The sequence below is a fragment of the Bombina bombina genome, chromosome 9, assembly GCF_027579735.1.
Source record: "Bombina bombina isolate aBomBom1 chromosome 9, aBomBom1.pri, whole genome shotgun sequence".
Classification (NCBI taxonomy): domain Eukaryota; kingdom Metazoa; phylum Chordata; class Amphibia; order Anura; family Bombinatoridae; genus Bombina; species Bombina bombina.
Genome location: NC_069507.1, coordinates 167,486,793 through 167,514,393, shown reverse-complemented (window position 1 = coordinate 167,514,393; position 27,601 = coordinate 167,486,793). Strand labels below are relative to the sequence as shown.

At 37.8% G+C, this 27,601-nt stretch overlaps 1 long non-coding RNA gene across 1 annotated transcript in view; it reads right to left on the bottom strand.

Annotated features, from left to right (window-relative positions):
* Nucleotides 1–23,890: 23,890 nt before the first annotated feature.
* Nucleotides 23,891–27,601, bottom strand: part of LOC128639588 (uncharacterized) — a 144,906-nt gene continuing 141,195 nt past the window's right edge. The window contains exon 4 of the long non-coding RNA XR_008399225.1: nt 23,891–24,095. This is a non-coding gene — a long non-coding RNA (uncharacterized LOC128639588). The remainder of the gene's footprint in view (nt 24,096–27,601) is intronic.

The following is a 27,601-nucleotide window of genomic DNA, read 5'->3' as shown; positions in this document are numbered from 1 at the left end:
ATCCTCCTCCATAGATTTTGATCAGTGGAAACAAGAAGCAGAAAGAGTATTTACTCTTAATGTTGGTAATGTTTGTCCAAATGCTACAAACATAGAAGAAGCTTTTAAAAACATTGCTAAGATTATGAAAAAACAAGTGAAATCTTTTTGGGAAATTTTCAGCTTAGAAAATTATGTTAAGAATAAATTAATCCGTAGAGGTCTAAGGATTCAGCTAGCACCTGCTTTTCATATCTCAGATGAAAATTTTGTGTTTAGGTGGCAGGAAATTTTGACACAGTGCTCTCTAGATCTGATGAAATTAACACTAGAGCTTGAAAGAAAACAATATGAAGAACTAACTAAATTAATAGATGAGGCAAAAATACAAACAAACAAATTTACTACGCACAAAGATTTTGAGGCTCTAGATATAAAACTGAAATTCCATATAGACAAGCTCAAGGAAGAGCTTAGTGAGACCAAAAATAGGAAACTACAAAGAGATTGGTCTGACCACCAAAAAGGGAATATTTATAAAGGCAATCAAAAGCGTAGTAATTTTAGAAAAACACAAGAATCTAGACTCACTAATAATAAAAATACTACCTCTGATAATTCCACTACAGATTCAGAACCCTCTGATGAGGAATTAACACAAACACCTACAACCAGTGTCGCCTTAACAGAACCATCAATTACACGTATTTTTTTAGAGAAAGACCTTTTTCCACCAAAGAGAACTACAAGAACGAGGCAACCAAACAAATCAAAATCCACCAAAAAACAGAAGTAGCGATGGATAATTTACAAATTATCAATCTGACTGAAACTCAATTAGAAAAGGAACATCACACACTTTTATCAAAGGGACTTACTTTTGTACCCACCCCACATCATGACACATTCAATTGGATCAAGGACATACATTTGTTCGCTAGAAAACTAGCACTACATAAGTTTCACAAAAATGCTAACACAAATTCCTTGATTGATATGGGCATAGAACAAGAGGACCATGAAATGGTCAATTTAATGCTATCATTACTTAATGAAAACACAGATACACCAGAAACAAGGAAAGCAAGTGTAGTGAAACCCAAAAGTAATTTCATGCAAGCAATTTCTAAATATCCATCTATTGATAAATTTGTTTCCCTAGTTACAACAGAAATAGAGGAGATAAATAAAAGGAGTAAAGTACAGAAAAACTTGAGCTACAAAGAACGTAAAGCTCTCCAGAAATTACAAAACAATAAGGCAATTACCATCAAACATGCAGATAAGGGGGGTAATATGGTCCTTATGAGCAATTCTCAATATGAACAAATTTGTACAAATATTTTGAGTAACACAGATAATTATAAAGTCCTGATACGTGATCCAACTGATGTTTTTAAAGGGGAGCTGAGATCCCTTTTGGATAGAGGTCTACAAGAAAGGGTAATTACAAAAGCTGAACACCAGTTTATGTTTAACATGTTCCCGAGAATAGCCACCTTCTATAGCCTTCCTAAGGTTCATAAGAATATGACAAATCCACCCGGTAGACCCATAGTCTCCGGAAATGGCTGTATCACTGAAAATGCAAGCATTTTTCTAGACAAAAAACTAAGACACTTTGTACACACCCTTACATCCTACGTGCAAGATACTAAAGATGTCTTAAAATGTTTAGCCGACGTGACAGTCAGTGATAATACTATGCTGGCCAGTAACATAGTAACATAGTAACATAGTAGATAAGGTTGAAAAAAGACTGAAGTCCATCGAGTTCAACCTATACAAATCTAAAATACTTACAAAAAGCTCCAGTTAAGCTTAAATAACCCCATTAAAATGTGACCCATTTAATACTAGCAATCATATCCATGAATTTTGTTTATATACAGAAATTTATCCAGACTATTGTTAAATGTATCTATGGTATTGGCATTCACTACCTCCTTTGGTAATGAGTTCCACAATTTTATTGCTCTTACAGTGAAAAAACGTTTCCGTTGCAGGAGATTAAATCTCCTTTCCTCCAACCTTAAATTATGACCTCTTGTCAGAACCAATTTTCTTGGAATAAAAAGAGCTTCTGCCATCTCTGTATATGGGCCTTGAATATATTTATATAAAGTAATCATGTCACCTCTCAAGCGCCTTTTTTCTAAAGAGAACAGACCCAGTTTGGCTAGCCTCTCCTCATAGGTTAATTTCTCCAATCCCCTTATTAGCTTTGTGGCCCTTCTCTGAACTTTTTCTAGTTCTGCAATATCTTTTTTAGCAATCGGTCCCCAGAACTGCACTCCAAACTCAAGGTGAGGTCTTACCAGGGCTTTATATAATGACAGAATTATGGTTTCCTCCCTTGAATCAATGCCTCTTTTAATACATGCTAGTATCTTATTAGCCTTTGAAGCCGCTGCCCTGCATTGTGCACTCATTTTTAGCTTGTTATCTATTACTACTCCCAAATCCCTTTCCTCCTGTGTTTGGCTAAGTCTTGTCCCATTTAAAAAATACATAGCCTGCTTATTTTTACTTCCAAAATGTAGAACCTTACATTTTTCCGTATTAAATCTCATTTTCCATTCACTTGCCCATAGTTCTAATTTTCGCAAATCCCTTTGCAAAGAGAGTTCATCCTGCTCTGACCTAATGACCTTACTTAACTTAGTATCATCTGCAAAAATAGAGATGTCGCTATTTAATCCTTGCTCCAAGTCATTTATAAAAATATTAAAAAGAACAGGGCCCAGTACTGATCCCTGGGGGACGCCACTGATTACCTTTGTCCAATCTGAGTATGATCCATTTACTGCTACTCGTTGCTCCCTATCTTTTATCCAGTTATTTATCCATGAGCTAACATTTTCAGCTATTCCCAGTCCCTTAATTTTGTGCATTAATCTCTCATGTGGCACTGTATCGAATGCCTTTGCAAAATCTAAGTATATCACATCAACTGATTCCCCTTTATCTATATTTTTACTTACTTCCTCGTAGAATCTAATTAGATTAGTTTGACATGATCTATTTCTCCTAAAGCCATGCTGATTAGAACTCATAATCTTGTTTACACGAATATGCTCATCAATATAATCCCTTATAATCCCTTCAAATATCTTCCCCACTATTGATGTCAGACTAACTGGTCTATAGCTTCCTGGATCATCCCTGCTTCCCTTTTTGAAGAGTGGCACCACATCAGCTTTACGCCAATCCTGGGGTACCATGCCTGAGGATAATGAGTCTTGAAAAATTAAGAGTAAAGGTTTGTCTATAACAGTGCTAAGTTCACTTAACACCCTTGGGTGTATTCCATCTGGGCCTGGAGTTTTATTTACCTTAATATTTTTTAGTTTTTTCCTGATATCCTCTAAACAAAACCCAGTTAGTGACGTTGAAAGCCTATACTCTAATATATCCCACAATTTAGGCTTGGAAGCTGTAAGTTTCTTTTTGAGAACAGTAAATCCAATCCAAAATGATGAAGATGACTTCATCATTGATTTACTAGACTATGTGTTGAGACATAACTATTTCTTATTCAATAAGAAAATCTATTTACAGAAAAGGGGCACAGCAATGGGCACTTGCTGTGCTCCAACGTATGCCAATTTGTTCCTTGGGTGGATTGAGAACAAAAGTATACTTAATGAAGATACTAACCCATATATGCAATATATGGACTTATATATTAGATACATTGATGATGTTCTAATCCTATGGACAGGCACCCAAAATGACTTTGAAAACTTCATGATCTGGCTGAATAATAACAAAGATGGAATGAGGTACACTTCAAGTATAGATTCAAACAAAATTTCATTTCTTGATCTAGAGATTAGAAAAGAGAATGATGGCACGCTGAACACAAAACTATATAGAAAAGAGACAGCTACTAACAGTCTCCTCAAATGGGAGAGCTATCACCCAAAGAAATTGAAAATGGGCATTCCTTTTGGCCAATATTTAAGAGCCAGACGAAACTGCAGCACAGAACTAGACTTTGAGAGAGAAGCAAGGGAGTTACAAAGAAGGTTTAAAGAAAGGGGATACCCAGGCAGATGCCTTAAAAAGGCATATCAAAGAGCTAAATTACTAAATAGAACTACACTTTTGGAAACCAACAACCAAGCTATTGCACAACCAATAAATGAACAACAACCCATAAGAATCATTGGAACATACGATGATAAAAACGTCTGTATAAAAAATATCATCCAAAGACATTGGCATGTTATTCAGGAAGACGAAGACCTTAAAGAAGTAATATCTGAAAAACCCAATATTACATATAGAAGGTCCAAAAACCTAAAAGACATACTTATGGAGAGTCATTACTCAAAAGACACACCAAGAACATGGTTGAGAGAAACCAAAGGCTTTTACAAATGTGGAAGATGCCAAGCCTGTAAGAACATGACCCCCACAAAAACCTTCATACACCCTGACACTAACAAACAGTATGAAATTAAAGATTTTTTAAATTGCAGATCTAAGCAAGTCATATATATCGCAATGTGCAAATGCCCAAAAATCTATGTGGGTGAGACCTCAAGAGAGTTACGAACTAGAGTGTTAGAACACATAGGTGACATCAAATGGAACAGAAATGTTCCTGTAGCACAACACATGAACAATGAACATCAGGGACACAAATATGAAATTTATTTTTGTGCAATCGAACAAATACAATTAAAAGGGAGAAGGGGCGACATTAACAAAATGTTATTACAGAAAGAGTGTAGATGGATTCACGAATTGAAATCCACTTCACCCAAGGGATTAAATGAAGCTATTTCATACAAATGTTTTTTATAAATTATGGTTCATGATATACAAGTTAAGATTACTAATTACATACTATTCCTGTCTAGGGTCATGAACTAACTGAGCTTACTTCCCCAATATGAAGCAAAGCAAGAGGATGCTGATTTATAACAATATCTAACTGAATTTAAATTACTTGATTCTAACGAAACCAATAATAATGTCAACACATAATGATAATTTCATATCCTAAATAATCTTATGTTCTAACAAAGAAATATCAGTTTTCCTAACATGTATTGACTTGATAGGTTATCCCCTCAGTTATATAGGTGGTAATAACTAACTCAGTTTTGACCTCTCAGATAGGCTATTATAAGCAACTACAATTGATCCACAATAAGAAATTTTATATGTATATCTTTTCCATTTTTCAAACATCATACCAATTATCAGCGTACTTGACCTAGGTACAAATACCGAATACAATATGCTGTATAAGCATTATATGCCTCTCCCTATATAACTCTCCCAATAAATTACTAGGGAATAGAACTTTTCCCTACAATACTTGTACATATTGATGCACAGTATACCCCTACACAAGAGCGGTCAGCGTCAATAAAATAATGAATTTATATGTTCCTTTTTGTTTTAATAATTTCGTTTACAAATGAGCAATGTATTAAAGGCAGAATACATACTCAGTACAGAGTATAAGTAAAATGACAGAATGAGGTCATAGCGGAGTCTTACACCTCCGTTTCTAATGCTTTTCAAAGTTGCCATGACAAAGGATTACTATAACTTCTCGTACTGAATGCTGGGCTGGCCCTATGCCCTGACGAAGTCACGTTCTGTGACGGAAACGCGTCGGTGGGCGTGGCCTTGGGTGGAACAAGTGTGCGAGATAGTCACATACTTAAATTTACTTAATTTACACTAGCGGTTTTCAAACTTTATACCGCTGTATCTCTACACCGCTATAGCTTTGCACTTTATCTGCGACTATAGGGGGGATGTTTAAATACTTAAAACTGTCATTTAGGAGTAGGCTTGACTGCCAAAGTTAACAAGCAGCTACATTTCTGTTAAAGCTTTATACGCTATTACGCTACAAGCTACACAGTAACTTTTGATTTTTGAATTGAATGTATCTACTTGAACGTAACTGAGAGGAATTTATGTTGACAGTTTGTATCGAACATAATTACATCCATCGTGTATATGAGAATAACTTGATTGTATGTGAGCTAGCTCTATCTGACAGGGATTTTAGCCAGAAATCGGCTGACTCTGTTAAATCAGAGCAGTACGCAGGCAGGAGGACGCCTTTGAGCGCATAGCTTGAGCATTTGTATGTCTGTTTAAAAGTACCTACCCTGTGTGTATGAAATTACCTTAATGCTAACTTCCCTAACCTGTGTGATTAATTGATTAGACACGCTACACCCTGTCCACTAGCCCTTATTTTTAAGTTTGGATGCTATAGAATAGGCTACTATTTACTTGAAGTATGGAAGTGACTTATCCCATTCTTTATTAGCCTTCTATATACATCCCTATTTTATTTGTCTAATTACCGGTGGGGGTTTCTAGATTTTGTAATTCATATTTACAATTAGTTCAGAGGTTGCTTAACCCTGGATTTTATTTCCCCCCCTGGTAACGTCTGTTTCAAGCATATTTGTTAATAAAAGTGTAAAATAAATATATTTGCTATTTGATTTAACTAGTGTATAATTCTACACTTGACTTCAATGTCACAAACCCCCTTTGGTTCCCTAACCTTACTATAGGTGTATACAATGACAAGGATTTGTGATAAAATACAAAACATAACAAAACTAAACAAATCTAGTACAGGAGGAAGAAGGCCCTGCTCCGGAGAGATCACAGTCTACAGGTTTAGAGTGCAGAGACATAAGGTTGGGCTTGTCACATCAGTTGTAGTTGCAACAGTGAGTCAGGCAGTTCATGTATTAGTTTGGTTCGGATGAGGGATAGAGGAGAGATGGTAAGCCTCTCTAAATAGGTGGGTTTTCAAGGAGCATCTGAAGCTATACAAGGTTGGAGGTAGTTTTATGGAGTGGGGTAGAGAGTTCCAAAGGACAGGAGCAGCACTTCCGAAATCTTGGAGGCGGGAGTGGGACGTAGAGATAACAGGAGTCCAGAGACATAGGTCAGAGGTTGATAGAAGGACGGGATGGGGAATATTTTACAATAAGAGAGGAAATATTGTTGGGAGTTAGACTGTTGAGTGCTTTGTAAGTTATGGTTAATATTTTAAATATATTCTGGAGTGTATGGGGAGCCAGTGTAGAGACTGGCAGAGTGGAGCAGCTGATGTAAATCGGCGACTTAGGTGGATGAGTCTAGCAGAAGCATTCATAATAGATTGGAGGGGGGAGAGGCGGTGTTTTGGAAGGCTATTTAGGAGTAGATTGCAATAATCAATGCGTGACAAAATGAGGGAAGGAATAAGTATTTTTGTAGTTTTTTGAGTAAGGGACGAATTCTGGAAATGTTGCGTAGGTGTGAACGGCAAGATTTGGTAAGTGCTTGTATATGTGGGTTGAATATGAGTTCTGAGTCTAGTGTGACCCCAAGACAGTGGACCAGGGGAAAGATGTTAAGAATAGAGTCTCCAACCATCAGAGAAAAGTCAGGTGTTGGATGTCTCACAGAGGGGGGAATAAGAAGCAGTTCAGTTTTGGACAGATTGAGTTGGAGGTAGTGTGAAGACATCCAAGAGTAAATTGCAGAGAGGCAGTTGAAAATCTAGTTGAGTAAAGAGGGAGAGATATCAGGAGAGGAAAGATAGATTTGGGTATCATCAGCGAGATACATACATACACATATTTAAATCTGTTCATGTACGTATGTATATATATATATATATATATATATATATATATATATATACAGTGGGGCAAAAAAGTATTTAGTCAGCCACCAATTGTGCAAGTTCTCTGACTTAAGAAGATGAGAGAGGCCTGTAATTTTCATCATAGGTATACCTCAACTATGAGAGACAAAATGTGGAAACAAATCCAGACAATCACATTGTCTGATTTGGAAAGAATTTATTTGCATATTATGGTGGAAAATAAGTATTTGGTCACCTACAAACAAGAAAGATTTCTGGCTCTCACAGACCTGTATCTTCTTCTTTAAGAGGTTCTTTAAGAGGTTCCTCTGTCCTCCACTCCTCTGTCCTCCACTCCTTACCTGTATTAATGGCACATGAACTTGTTATCAGTATAAAAGACACCTTTCCAGAACCTCAAACAGTCACACTCCAAACTCTACTATGGTGAAGAGCAAAGAGCTGTCGAAGGACACCAGAAACAAAATTGTAGACCTTCACCAGGCTGGGAAGACTGAATCTGCAATAGGCAAGCAGCTTGGTGTGAAGAAATCAACTGTGGGAGCAATAATTAGAAAATGGAAGACATACAAGACCACTGATAATCTCCTTCGATCTGGGGCTCCACGCAAGATCTCACCACGTGGGGTTAAAATGATCACAAGAATGGTGAGCAAACATCCAAGAACCACACGGGGGGACCTAGTGAATGACCTGCAGATAGCTGGGACCAACATAACAAAGGCTACCATCAGTAACACACTACGCCGCCAGGGACTCAGATCCTGCAGTGCCAGACGTGTCCTCCTGCTTAAGCCAGTACATGTCCGGGCCCATCTGAAGTATGCTAGAGAGCATTTGGATGATCCAGAAGCGGACTGGGAGAATGTCATAGGGTCAGATGAAACCAAAGTAGAACTGTTTGGTAGAAACACAACTCGTCGTGTTTGCAACCAAAGAACACCATACCTACTGTGAAGCATGGGGGTGGCAACATCATGCTTTGGGGCTGTTTCTCTGCAAAGGGAACAGGACGACTGATCCATGTACATGAAAGAATGAATGGGGCCATGTATTGTGAGATTTTAAGTGCAAACATCCTTCCATCAGCAAGGGCATTGAAGATGAAACGTGGCTGGGTCTTTCAGCATGACAATGATCCCAAACACACCGCCCGGGCAATGAAGGAGTGGCTTCATAAGAAGCATTTCAAGGTCCTGGAGTGGCCTAGAAAGTCTTCAGATCTCAACCCCATAGAAAACATTTGGAGGGAGTTGAAAGTCCGTGTTGCCCAGCGACAGCCCCAAAGCATCACTGCTCTAGAGGAGATCTGCATGCAGGAATGGGCCAACATACCAGCAACAGTGTGTAACAACCTTGTGAAGACTTACAGAAAACGTTTGACCTCTGTCATTGCCAACAAAGGATATATAACAAAGTATTGAGATGAACTTTTGATATTGACCAATTACTTATTTTCCACCATAATTTGCAAATAAATTATTTCCAAATCAGACAATGTGATTGTCTGGATTTGTTTCCACATTCTGTCTCTCATAGTTGAGGTATACCTATGATGAGAATTTCAGGCCTCGCTCATCTTCTTAAGTGGGAGAACTTGCACAATTGGTGGGCGGCTGACTAAATACTTTTTTGCCCCACTGTATATATATATATATATATATATATATATATATATATGTACAGTATATATGTGTGTACGTATTTATGCATTTATATGTGTATTTATGTATTTACAGTCACACTGTATATACATATAAATACATATGTGTATGTATATATATATATATATATATATACATACAGTACATTGGAGCCCTTTGCATTCAAGTAGAGGAGAACATGGAAAATCTTATTAATGAAATATTGATTTTTAATTAAGTGTTTAACTATGTATTTACTGTAAATATTTCACATTCCTATGTTTTTCACATAGGGGAATATGCTTTAAGTATTTATAAATAAATATATATATATATATATATATATATATATATATATATATATATATCTATACCTTCATATAATCATATAGATATTTAGATATATAAATATTACCAAAAAACATCATATATATAGAAATATGTATTTAGGAATAAACTAGGCGATAAACCTGCCCAGAGGGCAGTCTATGTTTAAAAAACTACAAACCCCAAAGCTAATTTAAAAAAAAAAATACAGAAAAAAATAAACAAAGCTATCCAAAATAAAAAAATAAACTTTAACTAATACCCTATAAAAAAAAATCCCCGCAAAAATAAAACACCCACTAATCTATCAATAAACTACCAATATCCCTTAGAAGGGCCTTTTGTAGGGCATTGCCCTAAAGAAAACAGCTATTTTACACATAAAAATTACAAAGTACCCCCTAACAGTAAAACCCCCCACACAGCCAACCCCCCCAAAATAAAAAAAACTAAGTCTAAAAAAAACTAAGCTAAGCTACCCATTGCCCCCAAAGGGGCATTTGTATGGGCATTACCTTAAAAGAGCTTTCAGCTCTTTAACTGCCCTTAAAAGGCAATCAGCTCTTTTACAGCCCAAAAAACCCTAATTTAAAAAAAAGCCACCACAAAAAATAAAAATAAAAGCCTAAGACTAAGCCCCAAATAGGTACTCACTATTCCTGAAGTTCGGCGGTAAAGGTCTTCTTCCAGGCGGCTCCATCATCTTCTATCTTCATCCGGAGCGAAGGTGGCACAGAGTGGAGGTGCAGAGCGGTCTTCCCTGATGCATGGATCCGGAGAGGCGGTCCTCAGCGGCGGTTCTCAGCAGCGGTCTTCAGCGACGGCAATCCTCAGTGGCGTGGAGGCTCCTCTTTATCCGATCTCTGTCGTACACTGAAAATTGAATGCAAGGTACTGCATTCAATTTGGGGTAGAAAAAAACACTTTGGATGCGGTGCTTCAGGAAAATTCAAAAAAGCACTTTATTTACATAAGGCAACATGGACACAGGATAAAAGCACATACTTGCAAGTGTCAGACAAAGGGCTTGACACGTTTCGGCTTACGCCATCATCAGAAGCCTAAGTCATGTTACCCACCTATACCCATTTAAAGGCATCACTACTTTCTGACAGGTTAATTAGTTGCACATTTAGACGTTACATAGGTTAACCCTATAAAAGTCGTCCCCACCCCCATATATTTTCCTCTGTTATAATTAAATTTGCCTTTAGCAGCTAATGTTGAATCTTAGCTTAAATTTTCCATCATTACCCTATCTCCTTATGTTGTAAAACATTCAATAATTGACATAATTATCAGGTTAAAAGTCCTAAGACATTATATTGGGCTTTATTACATATGTCTGTAAACCCTTATGGCTAGATTTAGAGTTCTGCGGCCAAAGGGGTGCGTTAGCTACACATGCTTTTTTTCCCCCGCACCTTTTAAATACCGCTGGTATTTAGAGTTCACAGAATGGCTGCGGTAGGCTCCAAAAAGGGAGCGTATAGCATATTTACCGCCACTGCAACTCTCAATACCAACGGTGCTTACGGACGCGGCCAGCTTCAAAAACGTGCTCGTGCACGATATCCCCATAGGAAACAATGGGGCAGTTTGAGCTGAAAAAAAACCTAACACCTGCAAAAAAGCAGCGTTCAGCTCCTAACGCAGCCCCATTGTTTCCTAACACCCTAACATGAACCCCGAGTCTAAACTACCCTAACCTTACACTTATTAACCCCTAATCTGCCACCCCCGCTATCGCTGACACCTGCATATTTTTTTAACCCCTAATCTGCCGCTCCGTACACCGCCGCAACCTACATTATACCTATGTACCCCTAATCTGCTGCCCCTAACACCGTCGACCCCTATATTATATTTATTAACCCCTAATCTGCCGCCCCCCAAAGTCGCCGCCACCTACCTACAATTATTAACCCCTAATCCGCCGACCGTACCTCACCGCTACTATAATAAATGTATTAACCCCTAATCCGCCTCACTCCCACCTCAATAACCCTATAATAAATAGTATTAACCCCTAATCTGCCCTCCCTAACATCGCTGACACCTAACTTCAAGCATTAACCCCTAATCTGATGACCGTACCTCACCGCTACTCTAATAAAGCTAAGTCTAACCCTAACCCTAACACCCACCTAAGTTAAATATAATTTAAATCTAACGAAATAAATTAACTCTTATTAAATAAATTATTCCTATTTAAAGCTAAATACTTACCTGTAAAATAAACCCTAATATAGCTACAATATAAATTATAATTATATTGTAGCTATTTTAGGATTAATATTTATTTTACAGGCAACTTTGTATTTATTTTAACCAGGTACAATAGCTATTAAATAGTTAAAAACTATTTAATAGCTACCTAGTTAAAATAATTACAAAATTACCTCTAAAATAAATCCTAACCTAAGTTACAATTAAACCTAACACCACACTATCAATAAATTAATTAAATAAAATACCTACAATTATCTACAATTAAACCTAACACTACACTATCAATAAATAAATTAAATAAAATACCTACAAATAAATACAATTAAATAAACTAACTAAAGTACAAAAAATAAAAAAAGCTAAGTTACAAAAAATAAAAAAATTAATTACAAACATAATAAAAATATTACAACAATTTTAAGCTAATTACACCTACTCTAAGCCCCCTAATAAAATAACAAAGCCCCCCAAAATAAAAAAATGCCCTACCCTATTCTAAAATTAAAATAGAAAAGCTCTTTTACCTTACCAGCCCTTAAAAGGGCTTTTTGCGGGGCATGCCCCAAAGAATTCAGCTCTTTTGCCTGTAAAAAAAAACATACAATACCCCCCCAACATTACAACCCACCACCCACATACCCCTAATCTAACCCAAACCCCCCTTAAATAAACCTAACACTAAGCCCCTGAAGATCTTCCTACCTTGTCTTCACCATGCCAGGTATCAGCGATCACTCCAGGCTCCGAAATCTTCATCCAAGCCCAAGCGGGGGCTGGAGATCCATCATCCGGCTGAAGTCTTCTATCAAGCGACGGCTGAAGAGGTCCAGAAGAGGCTCCAAAGTCTTCATGCTATCCGGGCAGAAGAGTAGATCCGGACCAGCAACCATCTTCTTCCAAGCGGCTCCATGTTGAAGACCTTCGGCGCGGATCCATCCTCTTCTTGCGACGTCCTAAATCCAAATGAAGGTTCCTTTAAATGACGTCATCCAAGATGGCGTCCTTCGAATTCTGATTTGCTGATAGGATTCTATCAGCCAATCGGAATTAAGGTAGGAAAAATCTGATTGGCTGATGGAAGCTATTGTACCTGGTTAAAATAAATACAAAGTTGCCTGTAAAATAAATATAAACCCTAAAATAGCTACAATATAATTGTAATTTATATTATAGCTATATTAGGGTTTATTTTACAGGTAAGTATTTAGCTTTAAATAGGAATAATTTATTTAATAAGAGTTAATTTATTTCGTTAGATTTAAATTATATTTAAGTTAGGGGGGTGTTAGGGTTAGGGTTAGACTTAGCTTTAGGGGTTAATAAATTTATTAGAGTAGCGGTGAGGTACGGTCGGCAGATTAGGGGTTAATACTTGAAGTTAGGTGTCGGCGATGTTAGGGAGGGCAGATTAGGGGTTAATACTATTTATTATAGGGTTATTGAGGCGGAAGTGAGGCGGATTAGGGGTTAATACATTTATTATAGTGGCAGTGAGGTACGGTCGGCAGATTAGGGGTTAATAATTGTAGGTAGGTGGAGGCGACGTTGGGGGCGGCAGATTAGGGGTTAATAAATATAATATAGGGGACGGCGGTGTTAGGGGCAGCAGATTAGGGGTACATAGGGATAACGTAGGTGGCGGCGGTGTGCGGTCGGCAGATTAGGGGTTAAAAAATTTTAATAGATTGGCGGCGATGTGGGGGGACCTCGGTTTAGGGGTAGTTTATGGGTGTTAGTGTACTTTAGAGCACAGTAGTTAAGAGCTTTATGAACCGGCGTTAGCCCAGAAAGCTCTTAACTCCTGTTTTTTTTCTGCGGCTGGAGTTTTGTCGTTAGATTTCTTACGCTCACTTCAGCCACGACTCTAAATACCAGCGTTAGAAAGATCCCATTGAAAAGATAGGATACGCAATTGACGTAAGGGGATCTGCGGTATGGAAAAGTTGCGGCTGGAAAGTGAGCGTTAGACCCTTTAATGACTGACTCCAAATACCAGTGGGCGGTAAAAACCAGCGTTAGGACCCCTAACGCTGGTTTTGACGGCTACCGCCAAGCTCTAAATCTAGCCGTTATTAAGCTATTTTCCTGTTCTATTAGAATGTGTCTTTTCTAAAACTATAAATACAAAAATGTAAACTTTACAGCTTCCATAGGGGATTAAGAAATTATATGTGGGGGGGGGGGGAGAGGGAAAAGTTATGTTGTAAACATTAAGGGGAAGAGGAAGGGAAGGGGGTATGAGGGCTTAAAAAAATAAGGGGAAAAAAACCTTATCTATTATGAATTATCTCCATACATTTATTAGATGTGCTTCAGTATTAAAACGGAATCTCGTTTGTAAAGAGAAAATAAAAAATGCTTCCCGTTTAGACAACAGCATATCTAGGTTTCCCCCTCTCTCTGTTAAACTGACTTTCTCAATGACTTCCCTTTTGAATGATTTTACATCCTCATTATGTTTATCTATAAAATGTACTGCTAGTGCAGAACAGGGGGTAGAGGTGGAGATATCATTTAGATGCTCTCTAATTCTTACTGTCACCTCCCTAGTGATCATACCCACATACTGCATCCTACATTCTATACATTGAACCATATAAATCACATATTTAGTCCGACAGTTAGTACAGCTCACAGCTTCATATACTCTTTGTGACACATATGATTGGAACTGTTTTGAGACTACAGCATGCCCACAGGCTTTACAATTTACATTGCTGCATTTATAATTCCCTTTACACAGAAGTCAACTGCTCCTATTAGGTTTTTTAGTGTTGACAACAATTGGTGAAAGATAATTGCCTAAGGTACGGTTGCACATGGAAACAAAACAGCATCCTTCCTTCACAATATCATGTAGAACATTGTCCCCTTTAAGAATAGAAAAAATTTCACTATCTTGACAATTGGCGGTTCTCAGCGGCGGTCCTCAGAGGCGGTCTTCAGCAATGGCGATCCTCAGCAGCGTGGAGGCTCCTCTTTATCCGATCTCTGTCATACACTGAAAATTTAATGCAAGGTACCGCATTCAATTTGGGGTACCTTGAATTCCTATTGGCTGAAAATTTGAAATCAGCCAATAGGATTAGAGTTACTGAAATCCTATTGGCTGTTTCAACAGCTTTCATCCTATTGGCTGATTTCAAAACTTCCGCCAATAGGAATGTAAGGTACCCCAATAAATATGGGGTACCTTGCATTTAATCGTCAGTGTGCAACGGTAGATCGCATGAAGAGGAGCCTCCATGTCGTTTTGGACCGCTGCCGCATTGAACCGCCGCTAAGGACCGTCGATGAGGTTCCGTGCATCGGGGAAGCCAGCTCCGCACCTCCGATCCATGCCATCTTCACTCCGGGATGAAGACAGAAGATGATGGAGCCATCTGGAAGAAGACCTTCTCTGCCGGACTTCAGGAACGGTGAGTACCTATTTGGGGGTTAAACTTAGGCTTTTTTTTTATTTTTTGGGGAAGTTTTTATTTTTAAGATTAGGAATTTAATGGGCTTGTAAAAGAGCTGAATGACCTTTTAAGGGCAGTAAAAGAGCTGAATGTCCTTTTAAGGGCAATGCCCATACAAATGCCCCTTTAGGGGCAATGGGTAGTTTAGGATTTTTTACTGTTAGGTTTTTTTATCTTGGGGGTTTGGTGGGTGGGTGGGTTTTACTGTTAGTGTCCTACAAAAGGCCCTTTTAAGGACTATTGGTAGTTTAGTTAAGATTAGGGGGTGTTTTTATTTTGGGGGGACTTTTTTATTTTCATAGGGATTAGGTTAATTTTTTTTGTTTTTGATCATTTTGTTGTTGTTTTCTGTAATTTTAGACTTTTTTATTTTTTGTAATTTAGATTAATTTTTTTGTAATTTGATGTTAGGCTTTATTTTTAAATTAATGTTAGGATTTTTTATTTTAATTGTAACTTAGTTTATGTAATTGGGGTTCATTTAGGGGGTGTTAGGTTAGGGGGCTTAGTAATTAAATTAATTATTTGCGTTGTGGGGGGGTTGGCGGTTTAGAAGTTAATAAGTTAACTAGGTTTATTGCGATGTGGGGGTTTGGCGGTGTCATGAATACCTCATGAGTTAGATGATAAGGGCTTAATTTTCTTTAAGCCTGTGTGTTTTTTCAAGAAGAACTGTGCTGCTGTGTTTTGTGTTAATGAATTTTCCCTTTGATCAGCCAGCCTCATGAATACTTTGTAAGATACACAGAAGAGAACTTTATTGTCTAAATGGTCATTTTATTACCCCAACCTTTAAGCACAGGGAATGATGGAACACAGAGACTCTATAAAGGACCTATACTGGGGTCATTGATAGGAGAGCACATTTGTAAATTAGTGCTTTTATAAGTAATAATGCCTCAAAAAGAATGCAATCAATATATATGGTGTTTGGTATCACTAAGAGATTAATTTCTGTGTATATAGAATAGATGTACCTAACAGAAATTATAAGGTGTTCCATAATTTCAGGCAAAAGACTCAGGAATTGTATTACCTGTCGTAAAAGAGAGGGGTGTGGATGTTTCTGGCAAAAGAAAGGGATTTCCTAGCCCTCTGGAAAGAGGGTGGATCATATCATGGAAACTTGTATAATAATTTTCGCCTAGATTTAGAGTTCTGCGGCCAAAGGGGTGCGTTAGCTACGCATGCTTTTTTTCCCCCCGCACCTTTCAAATACTGCTGGTATTTAGAGTTCACAGAAGGGCTGCGTTAGGCTCCAAAAAGGGAGCGTAAGAGCATAATTTACCGCCACTGCAACTCTAAATACCAGCGGTGCTTACGGATGCGGCCAGCTTCAAAAACGTGCTCATGCACGATTCCCCCATAGGAAACAATGGGGCCGTTTGAGCTGAAAAAAAATCTAACACCTGCAAAAAAGCAGCGTTCAGCTCCTAATGCAGCCCCATTGTTTCCTATGGGGAAACACTTCCTAAGTCTGCACCTAACACCCTAACATGAACCCCGAGTCTAAACACCCCTAACCTTACACTTATTAACCTCTAATCTGCCGCCCCCGCTATCGCTGAGGGACGCCATCTTGGATGACGTCCCTTAAAAGAACCGTCATTCGTCGGGAAGTCGTCTGCCAGGATGGATGTTCCGCGTCGGCGGGATGAAGATGGAGCCGCAAGAAAGAAGATTGAAGATGCCGCTTGATAGAAGACTTCAGCCGGATGATGGACCTCTTCAGCCCCCGCTTGGATTAAGACTTCAGCCAGATGATGGACCTCTTCAGTCCGATGATGGACCTCTTCAGCCCCCGCTTGAGCTTGGATGAAGACTTCGGAGCCTCTTCTGGACGGATCGGTGATACCCGGCGTGGTGAAGATATGGTAGGGAGATCTTCAGGGGCTTAGTTTTAGGTTTATTTAAGGGGGGTTTGGGTTAGATTAGGGGTATGTGGGTGGTGGGCTGTAATGTTGGGGGGGTATTGTATGTTTTTTTTATAGGCAACAGAGCAGAATTCTTTGGGGCATGCCCCACAAAAGGCCCTTTTAAGAGCTGGTAAGGTTAAAGAGCTTTACAATTTTTATTTTAGAATAGGGTAGGGCATTTTTTTATTTTGGGGGCTTTGTTATTTTATTAGGGGGCTTAGAATAGGTGTAATTAGCTTAAAATTGTTGTAATAATTTTATAATGTTTGTAAATTATTTTTTTATTTTTTGTAACTTAGTTCTTTTTTTATTTTTTGTACTTTAGTTAGTTTATTTAATTGTATTTATTTGTAGGTATTTGTATGTAATTAATTTATTGATAGTGTAGATAATTGTAGGTATTGTATTTAATTAATTTATTGATAGTGTAGTGTTAGTTTAAATATAACTTAAGTTAGGATTTATTTTACAGGTAATTTTGTAATTATTTTAACTAGGTAGCTATTAAATAGTTATTAACTATTTAATAGCTATTGTACCTGGATAAAATAAATACAAAGTTGCCTGTAAAATAAATATTAATCCTAAAATAGCTGCAATATAATTATAATTTATATTGTAGCTATATTAGGGTTTATTTTACAGGTAAGTATTTAGCTTAAAATAGGAATAATTTATTTAATATGAAATAATTTATTTTGTTAGATTAAAATTATATTTAATTTAGGGGGGTGTTAGTGTTAGGGTTAGACTTAGCTTTAGGGGTTAATAAATTTATTAGAGTAGCGGTGAGGTCTGGTCGGCAGATTAGGGGTTAATACTTGAAGTTTGGTGTTGGTGATGTTAGGGAGGGCAGATTAGGGGTTAATACTATTTATTATAGGATTATTGAGGCGGGAGTGAGGCGGATTAGGGGTTAATAACTTTATTATAGTAGCGGTGAGGTCTGGTCGGCAGATTAGGGGTTAATAATTGTAGGTAGGTGGCGACGACGTTGGGGGCGGCAGATTAGGGGTTAATAAATATAATATAGGGGTCGGCAGTGTTAGGGGCAGCAGATTAGTGGTACATAGGGATAATGTAGGTTGCGGCGGTGTGCGGTCGGCAGATTAGGGGTTAAAAATTTTTATTAGAGTGGTGGCGATGTGGGGTGCCTCGGTTTAGGGGTACATAGGTAGTTTATGGGTGTTAGTGTACTTTAGAGCACAGTAGCTAAGAGCTTTATGAACCGGCGTTAGCCCAGAAAGCTCTTAACTCCTGGCTTTTCTCTGCAGCTGGAGTCTTGTAGTTAGATTTCTAACGCTCACTTCAGCCAAGACTCTAAACACTGGCGTTAGAAAGATCCCATTGAAAAGATAGGATACGCAAATGGCGTAGGGGGATCTGCGGTATGGAAAAGTCGCGGCTGCAAAGTGAGAGTTAGACCCTTTCCTGACTGACTCTAAATAACAGCGGGCGGCCAAAACCAGCGTTAGGAGCCCCTAACGCTGGTTTTGACGGCTAACGCAGAACTCTAAATCTAGGCGTTTGTGTTTTAACAATTCAAGGGTACATTCTTACATGGGAGGCTGTATACCAACAGAGTGAGGGACCATCATTTCCTGCCAACCTCCCTGGCACAGATATCCAAAGCTAGTAAATTATAAGGTTTCTGTTATTTCTCCTTTTTATTTTAAAACTACAGGGAGTGCAGAATTATTAGGCAAGTTGTATTTTTGAGGATTAATTTTATTATTGAACAACAACCATGTTCTCAATGAACCCAAAAAACTCATTAATATCAAAGCTGAATAGTTTTGGAAGTAGTTTTTAGTTTGTTTTTAGTTATAGCTATTTTAGGGGGATATCTGTGTGTGCAGGTGACTATTACTGTGCATAATTATTAGGCAACTTAACAAAAAACAAATATATACCCATTTCAATTATTTATTTTTACCAGTGAAACCAATATAACATCTCAACATTCACAAATATACATTTCTGACATTCAAAAACAAAACAAAAACAAACCAGTGACCAATATAGCCACCTTTCTTTGCAAGGACACTCAAAAGCCTGCCATCCATGGATTCTGTCAGTGTTTTGATCTGTTCACCATCAACATTGCGTGCAGCAGCAACCACAGCCTCCCAGACACTGTTCAGAGAGGTGTACTGTTTTCCCTCCTTGTAAATCTCACATTTGATGATGGACCACAGGTTCTCAATGGGGTTCAGATCAGGTGAACAAGGAGGCCATGTCATTAGATTTTCTTCTTTTATACCCTTTCTTGCCAGCCACGCTGTGGAGTACTTGGACGCGTGTGATGGAGCATTGTCCTGCATGAAAATCATGTTTTTCTTGAAGGATGCAGACTTCTTCCTGTACCACTGCTTGAAGAAGGTGTCTTCCAGAAACTGGCAGTAGGACTGGGAATTGAGCTTGACTCCATCCTCAACCCGAAAAGGCCCCACAAGCTCATCTTTGATGATACCAGCCCAAACCAGTACTCCACCTCCACCTTGCTGGCGTCTGAGTCGGACTGGAGCTCTCTGCCTTTTACCAATCCAGCCACGGGCCCATCCATCTGGCCCATCAAGACTCACTCTCATTTCATCAGTCCATAAAACCTTAGAAAAATCAGTCTTGAGATATTTCTTGGCCCAGTCTTGACGTTTCAGCTTGTGTGTCTTGTTCAGTGGTGGTCGTCTTTCAGCCTTTCTTACTTTGGCCGTGTCTCTGAGTATTGCACACCTTGTGCTTTTGGGCACTCCAGTGATGTTGCAGCTCTTAAATATGGCCAAACTGGTGGCAAGTGGCATCTTGGCAGCTGCACACTTGACTTTTCTCAGTTCATGGGCAGTTATTTTGTGCCTTGGTTTTTCCACATGCTTCTTGCGACCCTGTTGACTATTTTGAATGAAACGCTTGATTGTTCGATGATCACGCTTCAGAAGCTTTGCAATTTTAAGAGTGCTGCATCCCTCTGCAAGATATCTCACTATTTTTTACTTTTCTGAGCCTGTCAAGTCCTTCTTTTGACCCATTTTGCCAAAGGAAAGGAAGTTGCCTAATAATTATGCACACCTGATATAGGGTGTTGATGTCATTAGACCACACCCCTTCTCATTACAGAGATGCACATCACCTAATATGCTTAATTGGTATTAGGCTTTCGAGCCTATACAGCTTGGAGTAAGACAACATGCATAAAGAGGATGATGTGGTCAAAATACTAATTTGCCTAATAATTCTGCACTCCCTGTATTTGCTTGTGTATAATTCTATTCGTTAAGATCTTTTTATTAATAATGCATTGTGCTAAGTTTTCGCATAATAAATCATTCAATTATTAAGCTTTGGTCTTTGTCTAATATTTAAACCACGTTACTGAAAGAGACTGGTAGTATTAGTACTGTGATTTTAGGTTATTTTTTGCTAAATTGTATTCTGGGGTTTAACTTGTTAGCTTGGGTTTTCCTTAAGATTCCCCAAATATTATAATCGTAAGTGGTGGCAGCTTATTTAGTTTGGTTTGGGTGGCAGTAAAGGGGGTTTTTGGGCATTTTTCTAAGTCTAGGACAGACTAGAGAGTGTTTTTAACCCTTGCACCCACTAAACTAAGTCACAGGCATGCCTGGAGTGGCTGGTCTGTGACAGATTAGTGAAAGTGGAAAGGGTCTGTTAACCTTTTCTGTGCCAAACAAGTGACTGGTGCAGGGTTGGTTAACCCTGGACATCACAGACGGTTTAGGGGTTATCAGGTTAATTAGTTTTATTGCGATGTGAGGGGTTGGCGGTTCAGGGGTTAATAGGTTAATTAGGTTTAGAGCAATGTGGGGGTTGGCGGTTTAGGGGTTAATAGTATAATAAGGTAGTTGGCATTGTAGGGTTTGGCGGTTAATGGTTTAATATTGTAATTTATTTAGTTGACATTGTGGGGGTTTGGTGGTTTAAGGGTTAGGTAGTTTTTGTTGTGGGGGTTTGGCGGTTTAAAGGGTTTTTTGTTAATACTTTTTGCGGGTGGTTATTGTTTTTATTTTATTTTTTAATACTTCGTGCGGGCAGTTAGTTTTATTTTTTTTCATACTTCGTGTGGGCGGTTAGGTTTTTTTTTCTTAATGCCACTTCATTTGTCTACGCTGCATCCAAGTGGATTCCGAAAATGCGGTGGATTCTTTCACCATCCTGCCATTTTAGGAATCCACCGGGATGCAGTTTTGGCGCAATATTCCTTTGAGGATGCTTGCGCAACTGGTGACACCGATGCATGCATTACAAACGCGATTATAGTATAGATAGTACATATTCTGCTATATGAAGAACACTGGAATGTGAAAAATAAATTTTTTCATGTCAGGTTAGCGCACTTGAGAAAATGAGATTGGGTTTGCACGATATTCAAAGTTCAGCTTTTTGCCCGTGTTGGGTTAGTGCTCCTGCGGAAATGTTTAACTTTTTTAACTTGTAATACCTGTGCTACCCAATGCACGCAAAAAGCTTGCATCTAGCACAGTTAACGCAGAAGCAGGAGGGATCAATTGTGCTCCACTCATAATCTAACCCATAGTGAATATCATTATACACACTCACATATATGGTATTATTATCATTCTGCTAGATTTAGAGTTCTGCGGCCAAAGGGGTGCGTTAGCTACGCGTGCTTTTTTTCCCCCACACCTTTTAAATACTGCTGGTATTTAGAGTTCACAGAAGGGCTGCGTTAGGCTCCAAAAAGGGAGCGTACAGGCATATTTACTGCCACTGCAACTCTAAATACCAGCGGTGCTTACGGACGCGGCCAGCTTCAAAAACGTGCTCGTGCACGATTCCCCCATAGGAAACAATGGGGCCGTTTGAGCTGAAAAAAAAAACTAACACCTGCAAAAAAGCAGCGTTCAGCTCCTAACGCAGCCCCATTGTTTCCTAGGGGGAAACACTTCCTAAGTCTGCACCTAGCACCCTAACATGAACCCCGAGCCTAAACACCCCTAGCATTACACTTATTAACCCCTAATCTGCCGCCCCCGCTATCGCTGACCCCTGCATATTATTATTAACCCCTAATCTGCTGCTCCGTACACCGCTGCAACCTACGTTATCCCTAGGTACCCCTAATCTGCTGCCCCTAACACCGCCGACCCCTATATTATATTTATTAACCCCTAATCTGCCGCCCCCAACGTCGCCGCCACCTACCTACAATTATTAACCCCTAATCTGCAGACCGGACCTCACCGCTACTATAATAAAGTTATTAACCCCTAATCCGCCTCACTCCCGCCTCAAAAACCCTATAATAAATAGTATTAACCCCTAATCTGCCCTCCCTAACATCACCGACACCTAACTTCAAGTATTAACCCCAAATCTGCCGACCGGACCTCGCCGCTACTCTAATAAATGTATTAACCCCTAAAGCTAAGTCTAACCCTAACACTAACACCCCCCTAAGTTAAATATAATTTTTATCTAACTAAATAAAATAAATCTTATTAAATAAATTAATCCTATTTAAAGCTAAATACTTACCTGTAAATAAACCCTAATATAGCTACAATATAAATAATAATTATATTGTAGCTATTTTAGGATTAATTAGGGGTTAAAAAAATTAATAGAGTGGCGGCGATGTGGTTTCTGGGTGTTAGTGTACTTTAGAGCACAGTAGTTAAGAGCTTTATGAACCGGCGTTAGCCCAGAAAGCTCTTAACTCCTGGCTTTTCTCTGCGGCTGGAGTCTTCTCGTTAGATTTCTAACGCTCACTTCAACCAAGACTCTAAATACCGGCGTTAGAAAGATCCCATTGAAAAGATAGGCTATGCAATTAGCGTAGGGGGATCTGCGGTATTTAAAAGTCGCGGCTGGAAAGTGAGCGTTAGACCCTTTCCTGACTGACTCTAAATACCAGCGGGCGACCAAAACCAGCGTTAGGATCCCCTAACGCTGGTTTTGACGGCTAATGCAGATCTCTAAATCTAGGCGAAAGATTACTGATCTGTATTACATATAGAAGACTGTTTATGTCATATGTTAGATTAACAAGTTTACTAACAAAGAGTACAAATGTGTTGGTATTTAATTTTCTTTCTGCATGAACATTATAATTTACTGCCAACATATGTTTGGGTGCATTACATATAAAGGATGTGTTTTAAAATTATATTTTTAAATACATAATATTTAAGATAACTATAAAAAAAGGAGTAAGAGATTAAGTAATACATAGGTCCTGATGATCTATAGCTCTCTGCTCTGGTGAGGTTATCTAAAAAGTCTCGTCAGTATTGCAAGGTCCCTCCAAGAATTTGTTTGTAGTTGCCACATGTTTTACTAAACAACAAAACTGTGAAAAAACACATTGCCAAGATGGATTCCTTCTATGAAATTGTTCCTCTAAGAATACCAATTTTTAGCTTGAGAGCTATTTAAATAGCGATGCCGGGTTTTAGATGTCAAGAGAGGCACATACATTGCATAATAATGTTCAAGAAGTCCCCAAAGTTCTTGCATTATTTCTCTCCATGCTGGCAAGTTTGCTTGTAATTTTTTGACCATCAAGCACACAGTGAGGTGGGAATCAGAGTGGGATGTAGTGTGAAGAATCAATTGAAAGGGTGAGGGTAGAAAGTAGAGGGAGCTATGTGTGGTGGGGAAGAAAACAGATTAAACAATTACACAGCACAAAAATAATTATTTAGTGAAAAAACATTTATTGAAGATGGACCCTTCTGGGGCTAGACAGCCAGGGGCTCAAAGTAAAGTCAGTCAGATTAAAAAGGGTATTGATTCTCCTGTGTATACATCCTCCGGTGAGTAATATGCTCCTTAAAGGTTCTGTAAAGTAGCCATCTGTGGACTTCCATGGTCAGTGGACACTAATCATAAATCAATCGTCAGAAATCTGGAAAAATAAGAATAAAAATGTGTATGTACAAATTATTTGTCATTTCACATATACAAGCTATAAAATGGTCCACATTAAGCTTCCTATTTTTAAAGTATAAAGTACTTAGTGTTCCAAAAAGAAAACTAAAACAGATTATATTTTTTTTCAGCAGGCTAAGCAGATTCAAAATATACAGTACCTTTATTATATTTTTATTTAAAAAAATGTTAAAAGTATATATATATTGTTTGGTAAAGATTTTAGTAAATAATATTGAGTTTCTTTTTCTAATCTCTAAAGTCAAAACCTTTGTGGTTCTATAATTGTATTAGGTAACTTTTCTAAAATTAACAGAATCAGAATAATTAGCAGTGTCCTAAAGAAATAAACAAATACAAATCAAAAGCATATTCTTCTACATTTTGTCACGTATTTCCTGTGTAAAAGTAAAAGGTATAAAATATATGTCACATGCAATTTATAATGTGTACTACATTACTTTTCACTTAGCCTCAAGCAAACAATTAACGTATGATAGGGTATTAAAAGTTGATTGTTAAAATGTTTAATCAAAGCATTTAATAATGCACCCGATACTTATACAGGTTCATTGTGCTCGCTTGTAAGTCATTTGTTAAGTGCAATCTGAAATATCGCTTTCTCTTTTAACACTTTAGAAAAATATATATTTACTATTATGACTTACTATCCGTATTCATAGACATGGATGGTGTATAGCAAATAACTTAAACAAAATTTCCACTATTTTAATAAACATTTTGAGCTCCATCGGATTTGTGCTTGAGCATTAATGAACATGAATATTAGTGCGAGTCCTCATAGAAATCTATTGTCTGAAGGAAATTATGCACATGTGCTATCTGACATGAGGAGATTAGCGTGCACCATACTACCTCACTCGCCAAAAAAATGTTGAGTATTTTAGGAGGCTGGACATTGAAAACCAATCAGGGATTACTATGATCTATAAGAGAAGACTAGCACCACCTAATTAACCTCTTAATGACCTGGTGTTTGAATGGGGATTGTTTTTTTGATAGTGCGGTCTTGCTAGAAGGGAGGTCATAATAGAGCGGTCCTGGTGCTTGCGGCAATACCCGTGCTACTATGACCTGAAAAACCCTTAACGATCAGCGATGTACAGGGTCATTAAGGGGTTAATTATCTATGAATACAGGACACACTCGAAATGTGTCAGATTCAGGAGGGTACCGGACGCTTGCTTTTAACCTCTGGTTTGTCCATAAAGTGTTTTTCAACTTTTGTTTGAAGTGCTTTTATCCTCTCACTCTCTCAATAAATAAATATGTTTTACCAGATTGAACTGTTCTTGTGTTTCATTTGTTTGGAGCTGTATTCAGGATTCTACCAACTGGGATCTCCGGTAAATGACAAAGACATTTGTGAACAACCCAGAAGCAGTACCCACTTACTGAGCCACAAGTAAGGACGCTGAAGACTGCAAGATTGAACTGAGTGAAAATTTTGCACTTATCTTCATTTATCCAAATATGGCATACAATAACAGTAAGCTTGTATTTATGTGTATATATGTGTATATATGTAGGTAAATACATATATACACATATAAATACATAAATATATATGTACACACATACACACACACACACATATATATATATATATACTGTATATATATATATATATATATATATATATACACATACATACATAGATACATACATACATAATCATATTTAGACATGTATATGTATGTATCTCTATGTTAAAGCCCTTTGCATATATATATATATATATATATATATACATACATACATACATATATAATCATATTTAGACATGTATATGTATGTATCTGTATGTTAAAGCCCTTTGCATACATATATATATATATATATATATATATATATATATATACATACATATATAATCATATTTAGACATGTATATGTATGTATCTGTATGTTAAAGCCCTTTGCATGCTGGAGATTGCACTAACTTTTTATTGCAATATTTCTGAAGTTTTATTTTATGGGGCATGTAGATGTAGTGTTAAGTATAATGGTGTTTTTTTTTATTTTGGGTACTATATTTTATTATTTTTTATTTTCTTGTAACTTAGATTCCCCCCCTTGTAACTTACGTGGCTTAGTTTTGAGGGAGGGGGTGAGGTGTCAGAGGGTGAGGTGTCAGAGGTCAAAGATATTACACTCAATATAATAATACAGTGCTTAATAGCAAGAAGCATTTTCCCTTTAACTATCAGCTCAAGAATTCTCCCAGTGACCTGACCCATTATTCGAATTATCATATCTTCTACATTAATAAAAAATAGATGAGATATATCTGGGATTCAACACATTCATTCATCACTCTGAAGACACCACCTCCGCATCAATTATAAGAAATAGATAGAAAAAAAAGGAAAAAGAAAAAAAAAAAAAAAAAGGGGAATAACAACCAGGCTCACCCAGCCCCCCACTCCCCTACCCCACCCCACCCCGCTCCTCCCCCGATGTCACTGCTTCTGCCATGCCGGTCAACCACCACCCAGGATAGTGCCCTGCTAAGATGTTTTGAAGAATAAAGGTAGAGCTACTTATTGGCTTGACTATTTGAATTTGAGTTTTATTCGGGAGCGATTTGATTACCCGCTCCCATTTGGAAATGAATGCCTGCACCTGATCATTATTCGTAATTGATATATTATATTGTTCCAAGATTATTTGCATGGTTACTGCTTTCTTAAATTCACTGAATTTGGGCGCCTGTGTTGCTTTCCAGTGCCTGAAAATTAGATTTCGAGCTAATATCAGTATGGTATTAAGTAATTTATAATCCTTGGATCTCGTTGAGTATCTAACCAGAAAAATAATATCTCTACAAGTTATGGTAAATGTAGAATTGACTGTCTGTTTAGTCCAAAAAGATATTTTGCTCCAGAATTGGGATATCTTGGGACATAACCATAAACAGTGCAGGATATCTGCGTTCTCCTTACTGCATCTTGAACATAACTGGGCGTTCTTAGACCAGATAGATATTTTGCTAGGAGTGATATATACATTATATAAAATTTTTAAGTGTGACTCGCGCCAAGCTGTAGGTACCCAGGAGTCATTAATTATTTGAAGGCTTCCCTGTATATCCAATGCATCTAAATCTGGAAAAATTTTTAGCCATATTAACCGTATATACCTGATTTGTGTTGCTTTATTATTAAAATTCAAGATTTTATAGAAAGTAGAGATGGAAAATCTACCCGCTTGATATATTTTCACACCACTTACTAGTGGACCCATTGACCAGTCTGGTTTAAATTCTTTTTGAAGATTTACTAGATAATGTCGAATCTGTAGGTACGCAAAAAAATCCTTGCTTTGTATGTCATACTTAGAACAAATGGAGCCAAATGAATCAATTGTACCATCTGATAACAGCAACTGTTTGACATAACTTAGCCCTTTCTCCGCCCATCTCTGAAAGACTTGAGAGTCATATCCTGGTTGGAACTCAGG